We start from the raw sequence: 16,435 nt of genomic DNA on the forward strand, positions 1-16,435 counted from the left end.
TCTAAAGGAGGTTTGTCGCCTTCAGGGACCTAGTAACCATCCAGGACAAAGCTCTCTGCCCCGGTTCCAATGCCTGGGCCTGACTGCCTGGTCACTGCCTGTTCCCTGCCTGCACACCTCCTGGCAATTCCCCAGGTTTTATTCTTGTTTTTCCTTCAGGCTAAGTTTAATACCGGCTTCTCACTCCCCAGTACCCATTTTTCTGGCTCTGGTCCCTGGAGTCACAGACCACACGTGCTCCCCATCCCAGTCTGCTCCGGGACAGCCATGCAGAGACCAGAAGATGGAACCTTCTCCAGGCTCAGCTCCATTCCCACCACAGATGCAGTTTTTGGTTCCTACTTCGATCTGGCTAATTTTTCTAAAGTCAGCATTCCAGGTGGGGCCTTATCTGGGCTAAAGCCCACAGGGCCGTCCCCTCCTTTGTTCTGGAAACATCGCTTGTGAGAATGTGACCAAAAGTGGCACTGACGTTAGCTTTCCAGGCAGCTACATCCTTTTGCCAGCGCAGGGTGGGTTGGGAGCCAGCACGGCTTGGAAGGTGAGAAGTGGGGGCTCCACGGCCCAAAGTAGAACGTGCACCTGTATGCACCCTGCACACGCATGTATACACACACACACGCACACCAAAGACTTATCTTAACAGAGGGGAGGCACCTCCTGAGCTATTTCCAATTCCTTTCTCCAAGGCTCTGCTAGTTGCTAAGCAACAGGGAGGCCTCCTTCCCAGGGAGTGGGATGGGAGGGAGGGAAGGGGTGGAGGGAGGTGGGAAGAGAAGGAACGGGGCATGTCTGGACATCCCAGATGGGGCCTTCCTGCAATACCCCCCACCCCTCAAAACACATACTCTCCTCACTGGCCTCAAAGTGTCCAGAGCCATGGAGTATGAAAGGCAGAGAAGAGAGAGGGGGACCAGGAGAGGAAAAGGCCTTGAAGGGGACAGTGACAGGAGCTGACAGTGGTAATGGGAACACAAGCTCCTTTCATATGTTCGTCTGCCCAAGTGTCTGGATCTAGGCCAGGGTTCTCCATGCCTTGCTGTGTGACCCTGAGGATGTTCCTGCCCCTCTCTGAGCCTCTGTTCTCAACCTGTGCCTGGAAGCATCATCCAGATTCTTCGGGAAGGCTCTTCGGGCTTTACAGAACAAAGCTGTTTTTCTAAGCCCTGCCTGCTTCCTGCCTGTCCCTACCCCAGCCCTGCAACCCTAGCTCTACCACGCTTTCTCTGAGGGTAACTCACAAGTATCACCCACTCACCAAACCCCACACAGAGCTCTGCTTGTCTCATGCCCTGAGCTAGGGACATGCATGGAGCTTGGAGACCTCCATTGTCCTGGCCCACCACAGCTCACCAACATCAAGTTTGGTCCCATATTCCATCTCGACATTGCTCACATTTACCCATCTCCTTCTCTCTCATTACCACCTCAGTTCAAGCCTCTGCCTCTGGTCCATTCTGGCATCAGCATCCTGTCTGCCCACCCCCCTGCCCTGACCTCTTTCTGTTCATCTTCCATCAGCAACCTGGGAGACTGGGCCAGGAGCAAATCAGACCCTGTCATGCCCTAGTTAACAGCCTCCAGTGGCTTCCGGTCACCCTGGCTCCCAGTCCTGACACAGCTTGGACCTGCTTCCTGGACCAACCTGTCCACTGCCACGCCCACACAGATTCTCCATCCCTCTTGCATCCAGCCACACCCCCCCCCAACTGCTCCCCTTCCCTAGGATGCTCTGCACTTGACTCTGGCATGACCTCAAAGTCACTGCTCACAGGCATCGCCACCTCCTGGGAGCCTCCCTCCTCCGCTCTCTGGAGCTCTCCCCCTCACTTCACTGTGGGCTCACAGGTCTCACTCCACCTGTGGGCCGAGGGCTTTTTAGCCCCAATTCCTGGTGCCAGCAAAGCGTCTGAAACACAGGGGGCTTGGTGCCTATGAGCGGAATAAAGAGACAAACAGGGAGACAGGCCTATTGTATAGCACCTGGAGCTCTGCTCAGTGTTATGGCCCAGCCTGGATGGGAGGGGCGTTTGGGGGAGAAAGGATCCTGTATATGTATGGCTGAGTCCCTTCTCTGTTCACCGGAAACTGCTTTAACATTGTTAATCGGCTATACCCCCATACAAAGTACAAATTTAAAGTTTGAAGAAAGAGGGAGATAGGACTGAGGACTATAGGTGGGGTCCCTGATACAGCCTTCAAGACCCCTTTGTATTTCTTCTTATACAATCTTGCAGCTTTATCCAGTGCTATACTTTATCCTGAAGCCAACAGCCAGCTCCTCAGCCTGGGTCACCTGTCCCCAAACATGCATTCCCACTCCTTTGAGCCTTTGCCCACGTGGTTCCCAGTGCTAGAATTCCACTGCTTCTCTTCCCTATCTGGGGAACTCCAGCACGTCCTTCAGAGTCCAGTCCCAATGTCATCTCCTCCCGGAAGCCTTCCCTGCTTCTGATGAAGGATGAGCCGTTCCCTCCTTATGCCCCCACAGCTTTTGTCCTCACCTCTTTAGATACTGAGGCTCAATTTATTGTCTGTGTCTGAGCCCTGGTCTAGCCCTTCGAGGGGAGGGGACCAGCCCTTCATTCCAGCTCCCCTGAGCCTACCCAGCGCCTGGCAATGCCAAAGATGCACTGGGGGTGTGGGAGCAAAGTGCTCGGGCCCCGAGAGAGCCGTGGAGACAGGTTCTCAGTGATGCTGCTCTGCATGCTTGCCCTCGACGTGGGCAAGGCTCCCCAGCCAAGAACTTGGCCTGAGCTCCTTGAGGACGGGGCAGGGGAAGCTGGTGGGAGCAGTTCTGAGTGCATTCAGGTCTCCACACCCTGAGAAATCCTATCGCCAGCACTAGGAGAATGCCTGGCCGAGATGGCTAGGCTGCGGGGGCAGTCTTTCAGAAGCTACTGAAGGAAAGGAGAGGGGTGGGAAGACAGAAGATGGATGCTGTCTGGGTTTCCACTAGGACAGATGGTGAATTCTGCCAGCTTCACCTGGTAATGGAGGGCGCCAGGCAGGAATCTGAGGCACGTTATTAAAAGAATGACTCCTGAGCCCCTAGCGGAGCGGCCAGGCCCCTAAGACCAAATCATTGTATGCTGAGCCCACTTCTTTCCTAGTCGGGGTTGCTGGACCAGCAGACCAGGAAGTTATTGCAGACATCAGGTCTGGATTGGGTTGCCATTCCCTTCTCCAGAGATCTTCCTGACCTAGAGATTGAACCTGGGTCTCCCGCGTTACAGGCAGACTCTTTACCATCTGAGCCACCAGGGAAGCCCTTATCTGATATTATCTATTACAGAATTGTGAGATTTCATAAGGAGGGAGAGACACTGTGTTGGTGGAAACTAACATTCTGTGCTATTTTAATTGGTGGGCGGATTAACCTGTGCTCAGAGGGAGCTGATGAATGGGTCCCTGTCATATCAGATGGGGGTATCTAGGGAAGGCCCGCAGGGCTCCGTCTTCACCCATGTCCGATCTAGTATATTCACCATTGACTGGAGAGAACTTTGAAAACCTGATGACCAGATTCAGTGAGACCACCACTTGGGAAGGTTCAGAAATTCAGAGTCAGAATCTAAAAAGACTCAACAGACGGAAAAGATGGGAAGAGTCTGAAAAGGTGAAACCAGATCACGAGAAATGCCACATCCTGACTCTGGGTCCCAAACGAACTTTCTAAAATTGGAGTGAGATAGACATATGTTAGAAGGAGCATATTTAGGAAGAATTTAGGGGTTTTCAGTGGTCACAGGCTCAATTTGAGTCAATATCATAATGTGGCTGCCAAAAGCACATGTTATCTTAGCCCACATCAACAAAAATATAATGTCTGGAAGGGGGAAGTGATAAGAATACACAAGTGGTCGGAGGATTTAGGGCAAACCTGGCTGAGTCTGCTGAGAAGCTTGTTAGAAGTAGGTTGGGTTGCCTGATTTTGCAAATAAAAATACAGGATACACAGTTAAAATAATTTGAATTTCATGAATTTCATATTTGGGGCATCCTCACACTAAAAAAAATTATTCATTGTTTATCTGAAATTCAAATTAAACTAAGTGTCTTGTATTTTATATGATTCCTATCGAAACCTACTGAATCAAAATCTCTGAGGGTGAAATTGTCAGTGTTCTCCAGGTGATTCTGATACAGACCATCTGTGGAACAGCAATTGGGAGCCAGTGTCTAGAACAGCAGTTCTCAAATCTTATTTGTGGAGTCACCTGAAGGGCTTGTTAAACCATAGATGGACAGGGTCTTGTTGTTTAGTTGCTAAGTCATGTCCGACTCTTTTGAGATGCCTTGGACTGTTGCCCGCCAGGCTCCTCTGTCCATGGGCTTTCCCAGGCAAGAATACTGGAGTAGGTTGCCATTTCCTTCTCCAGGGGATCTTCCTGACCCAGGGATCGAACCCACGTCTCCTGATTGGCAGGTGGATTCTTTACGCACCTGGAGAGCCCATGGCCAGGGTCTAGCCCTAGAATTTCTGACTCAGTAGATCTGGGGTGGGTGCTGATAATCTGCATTTCTAACAAGTTTCCTTTTTGCTGGACCTTGAACCCCACTTAAAGGAGCAAGCCCCTAGCCAAACTGGATGGTTTTAGAAGGCAAAGCCAGGACTCCTGTGAGGACATGGACTTCACATAAGCCCAAGATAGGATATTTTCCCCCCTAACAATCAAAACTTTACAAAAACTAAGTAGCGGGGGGACTTCCCTGTGTGGTCCAGTGGCTAAGACTCCAATGCAGGGGGCCTGGGTTTGATCCCTGGTCCGGGAACTAGATCCCACACATTCGGCAACTAAGAAAAAAAAAAATTCCTGCATGCAGCAAGGAAGGTGGAAGATCCCATGCGCCACAACTAAGACCCAGAGCCACCAAACAAATAAATATTTTAATATAAATAAAAGCTAGGTGGCTCATCCCAGGATGAGTGAGTTTCCCATTATAGGAGCTGCTTAAATAGGAGATGGACTATTATGTTTACTCAACAAACACAGCACACACTCATTTGCCATCCTCTCCCTCCCCCACCAACAAACGGAGATTTGGAGACAAACAGGACCCTATCCTGGCCCCCTGGGAGCTCACCGGCTTGTTTGGGAAACCATAGGTAATCGCAAGAGAATTTGAGAAGAGTCTGCATCTCCAGGCAGTTGGTCAGGGCAGGCTTCCCAGAAGGGGGCGGAAGGAGCTGGAGACAGGGACTCCAGAGCAGCGGGGGCCTGACCAGGATTCTAGAAATAAATGGACAGACCGGGCAAGACTGCATGTGGGGTGGAGGACCTCAGATGGTACTGGGTCCCCGGCTTGGGTGACCGGGTGCAGCCATTTGCTGTGATGGAGAATATGGAGGACAAACTCGGCTGTGTTAAGGGCTTGTCGGGGTCAAACAGGCAGCTGTGAGGTCTCGAGCCATGACCCTGACCCTGACCCTGACTTGTTAAGATGCTTGGGGACACTGACACTGCGTCTCCTTGGAGACAGGGCAACGCATGGGAAGTCTTTTCTCTACCCATTTGGCTGTGAGACCCTGAATGAGTCTGTTTCTATCTCTGGATCCTTGCTTCGCCACTGGACAATGAGGGGCTGGACTCAAAGACCCCACAAGTCTTGTCCCGCTCTGGAAGTCTAGGTTATACTAGCAATGTAGGTATAAGCCAAGCCTTCAGCCCACTTCCTCCCTGCGTCTGTAGCCAGTGGCCAGAGCCACACCAGCTCCGCCCAGAGCTCAGCCTGGGGCCATCCCAGCACTGAGTCGGTCCCGTGGGTAGGCCAGATGCCCGGCCAGCCAAACCCATGTGCAGATTGAGTCATGGGGGGAGGCGGATCATCCTCCCTTCTGCCAGCCAGGAAGTGGTTAAAAGGCCTGAGCTCTGACTTCCAAGCCTCACAGCTGAGTCCCTGGGCCTGCCTCCTTCCCTCAGACCCCAGCCTGGGTCCCCTGAGCAGGCCTGGCTGAGCACAGGATGGAACAGTCTGGCGGCTGGTACCTGCAGGTCCAGCCCTGCTGGTAGACATTAATTGATGGGGCAACAGCCCATCTGTCCTGCAGGGTCCAGCCTGCTGACAGGCACAGAGGTCTCTGAGTTAATGAGCTCATCACTCACCCCGGAGCTCAGAGGGGTAGATGCTGAGGGCGGGAGTGACCAGCCCAGGTCGGGGGAGAGGGAACAGTGGGCCACGCATGCATCTGAGGAGACTGGGTCCTGCCCTGGAGAACCTGGCTTGAGGCCGGGAAACAGGGCTGTGCCCTTTGGGAACTCATGAGCTGAGTGACCTTGATCATGTAGCTTAAACTCTGTGCCTTGGTTTCCTTGCTAATCACACAAGTCACAAGTGTTAGTTGCTCAGTCGTGCCCAACTCTTTGCGACCTCATGGACTGCAGCCCACCAGGCTCCTCTGTTCATGGAATTTTCCAGGCAAGGACACTGGAGTCGGTTACCATTTCCTTCTCCAGGGGATCTTCCCAACCCAGGGATCGAAACTGGGTCTCCTCCACTGCAGGCAGATTCTTTACCATCTGAGCTACGAGGGAAGCCCCTCCTTACTGATGACCTGGAACTAATAACAGCACCCTCCTTGTAGGGCTGTGGTAAAGGACTGATGCGTGTGGAATGCTAGCACAGCGCCTGGCATGCCACGAATGCCTCATAAGCAGTGGCGCTTGTCAGGGGTGACCGTCCTCTTCCGGATGTGGAGGGGGCCAGGAGCCCCTGGACATCCAGATGTCCGGAAGGCTGAGCTATGACTGAGGGCTGGGGACTGAGACCCAAGGGTGAGCAAGGTTGCTGACTACTGGGGGAGAAGAGGGCAGAGGCCAGAGCCCAGGGCAAGGATGACCTGGGCCACCATCTCCCCACTGCCGCGCCGCCACTGGCCTCAGCAAACATCTCCCATCTCACATGCAGTGTCTCAGTCCCCAGCCCACACGGCACCAGCCCAGGGACCCCTTTTGCTCCTGTAGCTTAGAAACTTCTCTCCCCCAGCAGGCAGCATCACTCCCCGGGGGGCTCCTTCTCCCCACCCCGCTGCTGGCCAGAGACCAAGCTCCCCAGTGATGATGGGAGGATGCAGGGCTTTCGCACCCTCAAAGGTACAGGTTCCTACAGCTTCCCGTAAACTCTCGACTCATGGTCACACACAATTCAACCACCTTCTTGCCACTGAGGTCCTTCTGTTGTCTCCCACTGTCTCAGGAACAAGCAGCATTCGGTTTGGGATCAGAAGATTAGAGCTCAGAGTTCTGCTTCTACCAGTTCTCCCTGGGCGATCAGGGAATGTTACCAAATGTCCCCGAGCCTGAGCTTTCTCATCCATAAAATGGAGACAATAGTCCCTACCTCGGGACTTCCCTAGCAGTCCAGTGTTTAAGACTCTGCTCTTCCAATGCAGGAAACATGGGTTTGATCCCTGGTCGGGGAACTAAGATTCCACATGCTGCGTGGAGTGGCGAAAAAAAGAAAAAAAAATTCCCCCCCTCATAGGGTGGTGGGATCATTCATCCTTTCAGTGACAAGCTTGTTCTGAAGACAGATCCTGATTACCCCCGTCCCCACCCTGTCCCATGCCAAGGGAGCAAAAAAGAGACCAGGGTGGGTCTGTTTTTGCCTGCGATGGTCAGGGAAGGCTTCACAAGAGCAAAGGTGTTTGAAGTGGTCCTGTGAAGGATGAGTCTAAGGAAGGGGGTGGTCCAAGCAGGGGCAGGGTGGGTGTGTGGCACAGGCTGAAGGCTCAGGGATAGTGGGGTCCGGGGGGCCTGGGATTAAGAGGGTCAGGATGGAGCGGGGTGTGTGATGGCGGCCAGTCTGCCCATGAAGGTGGGGACTGCAAACCCAGGGTTAGCCCTTCCAGAGAAAAAGCCCAGTGTGGAGCAAGGTAAGGGAGTGGGAGGGACTTGCTTCCTGAGTTTCCGGGAGGAAAAAAAAACAAGTCCTTTGTAACTGTCACAAAGGTGATGGAACTGATAAACACACAAGAAACCAGGCACTTAGCTTGTGAAACTAAGTCTGGGTCTTTGTAGAAATGAGTGTGTAACAACAATGGTTTTTGTCAAGATATTTGATGAATCTGGCAAAGAAAATCCATCTCCAGTACCTCCGAGGAATCTGGGTGCGCCCCTTCCCCACCCCAGTCCCTGCCCTGAAGCCAGGCTGCACACGTGATGCTGGTGAGTGTCCCCAGAGTGCCCGGTGGAGGGGTTCTCCAGCCAACCCCTCCCTTCCCTGTGGGGACCCTTCTCCAGACCTCCAGGAGGTGTGTGCAGGAGGCAGAGGTAATCAGGCCAGAACAAACTTCCCTGTGTTCCCTCCCTGCCCCAGGGGGTGGGGCTGGGGTTATGGGAGATAGCCTCTCAGCCCTAAGGGCAGGTCACTTATTCATGTCACAGCTACTCTGAGAGTCTGAGGCTCACCAGAGGGGATGCAGGGGGAGAGGCATGGTGAAGAAGCAAGATAACTGCCGGGGCAGGGGACAGGCGGCAGAGACATCAACTGAGCTAGAGCGTGTTCACGGAGGAGCATAGCTGGGAGGTCTTCCTGGAGGAGGAATCATGAAACATAAGTAGGAGCTAGTGGACATAGAAGGGGAGGAAGGACGTCTTGGGCAGAGTGTGGGGCGTGTGGGAAGAAGGCTTGGAGAGAAAAAGGGAAGAACCCTGGCTTGTTCACAGCGGGCCAGGAGGGGCCGCAGGAGCCAGGAATACCCTGCAGGCCACGGGGAGTCCATGAAGGCTGTTGGGCTGGGGAGGTCACGGTCAGCTCTGCATTTCAGAAAGATCTCTCTGGCTGCCTGGAGCCTTCAATGTTGGTGGCTTCTGCCCTGGAGAAAGGTCTGACTCTCAGGGACAGCTCGGTCCGCATTAACCAAGATGGATCAGCGAGTGACAGAAGAGCCAGCCTGGGTTCAAATCACTCACTATGGGCCCTAAGGCGACTTGACCTCATTTGGCTCAGTTTCCTCATTTGTAAAATGGGGTGAATCCAAGCACCCCCTGCCATGAGAGGTGAGGGAATGAACATACACCCAGTGTGGCAGTGCCCAGGACCGTAGGAAGTTCCGTGTAGAAGTATTTAGTGTCTGTACTACCCATCAGTTCAGTTCAGTCACTCAGTTATGTCCGACTCTGCGACCCCATGGACTGCAGCACGCCAGGCTTCCCCGTCCACCACCAACTCCCAGAGCGTGCTCAAACTCGTGCCCGTTGAGTTGGTGATATACTACCCACAAACAACACCAGCTCGTCTAAACCACTACAGGCATGAGTTAATCAGGAAGACGTACAGTAGAAATCAGAGGTTGATGCATTTGATAATGCATCAGATCAGTGTCCGCTTGTGAAGACTAGCAGATTGCCACCCACACGGACCAGTAGGGACCAGCGTTCACAGGGAAAAAGACGCTGTGGGGCGAGGCCGGGGAGGACGGCTGGAAGCGAGAGGGTTAGCCAAGCGAGCTTCCTCCCAGCCTCCTTGGAGTCTCTCTTGGGAGGCGCTGGCACCGCTGTTTGTTACCCAACCCTCGAGAAGACGCTGCAGGGGGCAGGGAGAGAGCTGAAAGCCTTCTCAATTATTCAACAGTCGAGCTTCCTGCTGCTCCTGTTGGAGCCAGGGGAAGGCTGGCTAGAGCCCCTGGGCTGGGTCTGGCTGGCTTGTGGGGAGGGCTGGTTGTCGGAGGGACAGCAGCCCTCACGTCCCACTCCTGCCCGCCCGCCCTGCTCCAGCGCTGTCTGCGGGGTGGGGCGGAGGGGGCAGCTGCGCCTGGCAGGCAGGCTTGGAGCTGTCTCCTGCCCTGCAGACTCAGACTGTGCTGTGGAATGGAGGCAGCGGGTTGGCGAAGTTCCCAGAGCCAAGGTGGGGTGTCCGAGGGAAGCCAGGGAGGAAGGGCATGCCTGCTGTCTGCAGGAGAGGGCCGGGCAGCTTAGCTGGCACCTGTGTCCTGGACAACCTGTCCAGCCCCCCTGCATCTCAGACACATGGGGCTCTGAGCCACCCAAGAACATGCTGGCCAACTGCTCCCTGTGCCTGGAGTGCTCTTCCCCTTCTGGTTCATCCTACAGGACTCTGCTCAGGCATCACCTCTGTGAAGCCCTCCCAGACTTCCACTGGGAGATGTGCCTCTGTGGTCCTCCCAGAGCCTCACCCTGTGGTCCCCACCCTCAATATTTACCTTGCGCTGTTGTGACTATGTGCCCCCTGACCTGGTGAGGGCTGTCTAAGGGCAGGGACTGGGTTGTGTCCATCTTTGCACCCCTATTGCTCAGCACAGAGCTTGGCACAAAGCAGCCATCTGTGAGCATTTGTTGAAACCCAGCCTGTGTTTGTACTGATGGGGAGCTCACTACTTGCGTTTTTTTTGTATGTTTGTTTTTTACCACCTCCATCTCTGGGGACCTGGGTGGCAAAGTTTCCTGGTCACCACTCTCATTATGCCCAGACTTTATATGTGTTGATATTTGCAAAGGCCACATGGTCACATACTTGGTAAGCCCTGGAGTCCAGCTCTGTCATTCAATGGATAGGAAGGCCCTGCCTGGCACTAGGCTTCTGCCCATCAGCCCTGGGCCCTGTCTTTGTTCCTGTTGGCTCTGATTTGAGTTCCTAGAGCAGAGGGCCTGGATGGCAGGTCCCCAGGGACAAAGAGGCCTCAGCTGTCTGCTCCCTACAGAGCGACCCACAGTAAAAGCAAGACAGCCTAAATGAGACCAGTGCAGATCACTGCAACCCAGGACAGGCCATAGAGGAACCAGGAGTTCAGATTAGACGCTTGCTCCTTGGAAGAAAAGCTATGACCAACCTAGACAGCATATTAAAAAGCAAAGACATTACTTTGCTGATAAAGATCTGTGTAGTCAAAGCTATGGTTTTTTCACTAGTCGTGCATGGATGTGGGAGCTGGACCATAAAGAAGGCTGAGCACCAAAGAATTGATGCTTTTGAACTGTGGTGTTGGAGAAGGCTCTTGAGCATCCCTTGGACTGCAAGGAGATCCAACCAGTCCATCCTAAAGGAAATCAGTCCTGAATATTCATTGAAAGGACTGATGCTGAAACTGAAACTCCAATACTTTGGCCATCTGATGTGAAGAACTGACTCATTTGAAAAGACCCTGATGCTGGACAAGATTGAAGGCAGGAGGAGAAGGGGACGACAGAGGATGAGATGGTTGGATGGCACCACCGACTCAGTGGACATGAATTTGAGCAAACTCCAGGAGATAGTGAAGGACAGGGAAGCTTGGCGTGCTGCAGTCCATGGGGTTGCAAAGAGTGGGCCACAACTAAGCGACTGAACAACAACAACGTAGGGAACCCACAGACCAATGCAGACCAACGCAGAGCAGAGAGAACTCACGATACTGGCCACTGAAAACGATACAGACCAGGTCAATCCAGGAAGCAGTCTACAGACCAGTGCTGGAATCAGACAAGCAAGCTGTGTTTTAGTCTCCCCTCCCCTGTGTTTCAGTGGAACAAAGGAATCCCTGCCCCCACCCAGCCCACTCTATTTCTTTTCACGGCCCTCGGTGGCCTTCAGAGAACTGTAGACTTCTAGACAGGGAACAGACAGCCACAGATTCCCTGTGGCTGCCTGAGCTCGAATGGAGATTTGGGGTTGCAGGGAGGAGTCTGAGAAAAGAACCTTATCATGGCTGAGCTGTCGCTGATGGCCTGGGCTGCCAGGGAAGTGGTGACCTCTGTGTCCTGCAGAGGGTCCAAGCCAGACGGCCTTGGGGTGGTGTCCTAGAGAGAGCCACCTAAGGTGTCAGGACACCGTGCTCTCCGAGGACTCTCCCAAGCTGGCCTCTAGGGCTGCAAGTGAGAGTAGCTCAGTCGTGTCTGACTCTTTGAAACCCTATGGACTAGACAGTCCGTGGAACTCTCCAGGCCAGAATACTGGAGTGGGTAGCTGTTCCCTTTTCCAGGGGATCTTTCCAACCCAGGGAGCGAAGCCAGGTCTCCTGCACTGCAGGTGGCTTCTTTACCAGCTGACCCATCAGGGGAGGCCTGGAGTAAAACCAGAGGTGCCCCGAGTTGTCATCAGCTTCATTATTTCCTTTACCCGCTTCTTCTCCCCACAAAGGTCAGACCCGCCCTGGTTCACACCTGAGGGCTGGGTTAAGGAAAGGGAAGATGGGCTAGAAGCTGTATGACCAGATCTCTTTCCCTTTTCAGGCTTCAGTTTCTCCATCTGGACTAAGCACTGGGGCCTGGATACTAGTGGGGCCAGGGCAGGGCTGGGCTCTGAATTCTCGGCAGCCCAACACTTGGAGGAGTCCAAGCTGGGTGACGATGTACCCCATGCCCCTGTTGGAGCTATCAGCAGGAAGGGTGTGTGCTGGACAGACAGAAAAGCCCCTTCCACCCACTGGGGAGGGTACAGCAGGGAGACAGTGCAGCTGCCTCTGCTGCCCACACAATCTCATTATGGAAAATTCCCTCTATTGACTCAGCTTTAATCAGGCAGGCTGCCCTGGGCATCCCCCCCAGGTTTCTGCTGGGCCGGGTGAGATCAAAGAGAGAGTCGGGCTGGGGGCTGGAGCCTCGTCTGCCATTCCCATCGATCCAGATGCGCCTCTCGTTGCTAGGCAACTGCCTCCAGTCTCTTCTGGTCCTTCCTTCCCCAGGGGCTGCAGGATTGGGCAGTAAAGGGGGAGAGAGACCCCACATTCATTCTCTAAGTCTTCCCTTACCAAGCTCGAGATCTCTGTCATCAAGCCGGGAGCTTTCCTCATGCCCTGAAGGACCCCTCATCCTGGGAGCTTGCTCTCCCACCAAAATGGACCTCCTTTCTCCCCTCACATTTGTATTCATCTCCAGAATACTTGAAACCCACACCTCCTATGCCCCCCTGCAAGCACATCAGGAAGCTAGGCCAGGGATTCACCAGAGAGGAGAAGGGACCCTCTGGAGTAGCGGGGGATGGGGGGAGTCAGTGAAAAAGTCCAGATGAAGCTGCAGGCTACCATCTTCCAGCCCAGCATCGGACTAGATGTGGGAGCCATTTAATGTTGAAAGAAAGGCTCTGAAGACAAATTCACACTTTCAGTTTTGAGTGGGTTGCCTTTTTTTTTTTTTTCTTTCTCCAAAACGTAGGATGCATTTCATAGTAGTTTTTTCTTTTTTGTTTCAAGTGCTATAATTTAAAACTGTAAGTTGTGTTTTAAAACAGGTATAAAAATGTACTGTGGGTTTTGGGGGCTGTCACTGACTAAATAATGCAAATTGGATCATTTTATCACAGTTTAATATTTTGCATCGTTGATAAACCCTATACTGCTTCATCTTTCCCTTTTTAAAAAACCGAATGTGTGCACGTCATCCCCACAGTTGTTAGGTGGTGACCTACTTATATCACGGCTTATTTAGGATTTTAAGGTCTCTCCCCACTCTGAGGTCTTTGCAGCCCTTGGGGATGGAAAGTACTCACTCTTGCCTCTGGTACTTGATCGGACTTTTTGTTTTGTTTAAATGCAACTATGGGAAAGGAAGAGGTGATGCAGTTCCCAGCATGAAGACCCAGGGCTCAGGTGTCCAAGGACTGTCCCCGTGAGCCGCCGGCAGAGGCAGCACCTGGGCAGCCGTCCTGCCCCTGCCTGCTGCCTGCTCCCCCAGCTCCGCAGGGCACCGACAACTCCGCCCCACGCCCCTGCCCAGACCCAGTCACATGCTTCAACTCTGAGAGGCACTGCTTTCCAGGGTCCTTGACAAATGGTAGCCAATTAATGTCAATTAATCTGATTAGCCTAAATAGTTAATTAAGCAGTTAATTAACAACATCATTGACAATAACCTATGGCTCTCAAGGGATGGTGGGTGGGAGGCAGGGATGGCAGGGGGGTGTGGGGGGCCCTCCTTGCTCTAGGAAAGGACAAGCCCCATAAGTTCACAGGGAGAATGGGGGTCACTCTGGCAGCTGCGGCCTCTCCGAGTCCCCACCTGGCTCTGCCTTGGGCCCCAGAATCTTCATCAGGGGATTCGACCCCACCCTGGCCACAACCCCTTCCCCGGCCCCTGGCCAGATCTGAATGAGTCTGATTCTACGAGAGGCTGAATCTCAGCACAGCAGAGGAGGCAGAAAGGCATCCTGTCCGGGAAATGGTTCCACCCCAAAGTCCAAGCAAGGAGTTCCCCCCCTGCTGCCACGCCCGGCCCCACCCCAGTCCGTACACCTCAGAGTTTACAACCCCCACCAGGGCCCTGGACGCGCCCAAGCTGCAGAGCAGTCTTGGAGCGGAATTGCCCATTCTACAGATGAGAAAACTGAGCCCCTCCCACGTGCCAGGCCCTGTGCTTGCTCTGGGCACCTGTGATGAGGAACTGCACAGGATCGCTGCCCTCAAAGGGCTCCTCATCTGGGACGTCACAGAACAGCGCAGCCTCTTTGCTGGGTGATGCTGGTGACATCAACAACCTCTCTGTGCTTCAGTAGCCTAGGCTGTGACCTGACTCTGTTGTAAGACGTTGCAAGGACTAAATGAGTTAGGACGTGTGAAACTCTTGCGACGGTGTCTGGCACATGCGAGATACCAAATGGGTGCCCCCGATGGTTACCGAGGGAGGCAGCCAGGAGGACAGAGTATAACAGGTGGGGTGAGAAAGAGGTGGCACCTGGGGGCTTGGAACAAGGCGTGGCGCAAAAGACACGGGAGCAGAGACTGAAGGTCAAGGAGGTAAAGAAAGCGGGAAGAAGAGCATGCAGGCAAAGGAAAGAGCATCTGCAAAGCAAAGAGGCCCCGATTCTCGCTGCTAGCATGGGTAGTCCCCGGGGAGCCCCTTCGCTGACCACCTGGCAGTATCTCAACATGGTTAATCGGCTCTACTCCAGTATAAAATGAAACGTTAACAAAAAAATTCAGACCCCGCCCAGGCCCTACAATCAGGCTCTACATGGGCGGGTCCCAGGAACCTGCTGTTCGTGGACTGTTCTGGAAATACTGAGGCCGGGACTCTGAACCTGGAGACCGTGGCTGCCGTGGTTCTGGGTGTCCCAGCTGCGGCAGGGGAGGTCCCAGGCCACGTGATCTGTGTCCTGAAAGCTTACCGCCGGCCCCCGTCCACTCCATCTGTCCAGTCCTGCCTGCCCTTCAGAGATGACCTTCCTGAAACTGCTCTGGCCATGTGCTTACCTGCGGGAAACCTCCCTTGGTTTCTCTGCTGCCTGCAGGAGAAAGCCCAGACTCCGCAGCCTGGCATTAAGGCCCCTCATGAGGCCTCCCTCTCCCGCCTGACCCCACGTTCCTTAGCCTCTCCAGCCACCCTCTTCCCCAAGTGCCCGGGACTCTTCCCACCTCCAGGCTGTTCTTTCTGCCAGAAATGCCCTTCCCCTTTCTTCCCCCTGGCAGACCTGTCCTCCTCCTCTGGGGACCATCTGTGAAGCTGGCTCCAACATCAACCAGGTGGGCCACCCAGCCCTCAATGCCAGTGCCCCAGCAGCTCTCTGGATGGTCCCACATAACCTGTATTCCATCCTCAAATAGTCACCAGCTCTTGGGCCTGACTCCCCACTAGACTGAGGGTTGCTCCTGCTTTTCTCCAGTACTGAGCACGGGGCTTGGAGATGACAATGATAACTGAGTGTTTTAATTCAGAGGAGCTGCTGAGCTCATGTTTGATGAATGAATGAATGACCGTCCCTACTTTCTGATGTATGAGGAGCAGAGGACAGAGGAAGAGAGAATTCGGGAGGCAGGGAAGAGAGGTGTTCTGGGGTCAATGAGGGATGGGTCATAAGAACAAGGAAGCATAAGAGAGACTCTGCCAGGCAGGGAGCAGGGACAGGGCTGCCTGTAGGCGAGACCTGGTGCAAGTCCCAGCTTCCGCTCCATCCCAGTCTGGCCACCCACTGGGAGAAGAGGTGGCTGGGCCCCTCTGCCCGGCCTGAAGCCCACCTCCCCAGCCTGCTTCTTCGGTGCTGACAGCTGTGTCAGCCATTTCCCCCCGCCCCCCACTCCAACTCCAACCATGCCCAGACCCCTGCCCCCTGGTAAGCCTGGCCTAGATCCACCCCTGTCAAACCTCCTGGGGCACATCCCCCACACCCGCCCCACTGCAGCTGTGCCCCCTGACCCTAGCCTCCTACCCTTGGTCTTTCTCTCCATCATCCTCCTGCCCAAGGCAGCCAGATCGGGCTTCCTTAAGTGCGGGTCTGATCATGACACTGCTTCAAAGCCTTCCCTGACTCCCATCCCTTTCCAAACCAACGCTCAGCACGAAGCGGTTTTCAAGGTCCTTCAAGACCAGACCTGGCTGGCCACACCCCTGGGGCTGCCCTCTAGCTTCAGGCATCCCATGGCTAAGTTAGATCATCGACTGTCCTCTTAGTTCACTGGGACTTCTCATCCCCGGGCCGTGGCCCCCACTGTTATAAGGAGTGCCTTACCTTTACATTCTTTGTCTAGCATCTTTTCTGTCTCTCTCCAAAGCCCGACTTGAAGGTC

This window comes from Bos mutus, chromosome 25, assembly GCF_027580195.1.
Source record: "Bos mutus isolate GX-2022 chromosome 25, NWIPB_WYAK_1.1, whole genome shotgun sequence".
Lineage (NCBI taxonomy): Eukaryota > Metazoa > Chordata > Mammalia > Artiodactyla > Bovidae > Bos > Bos mutus.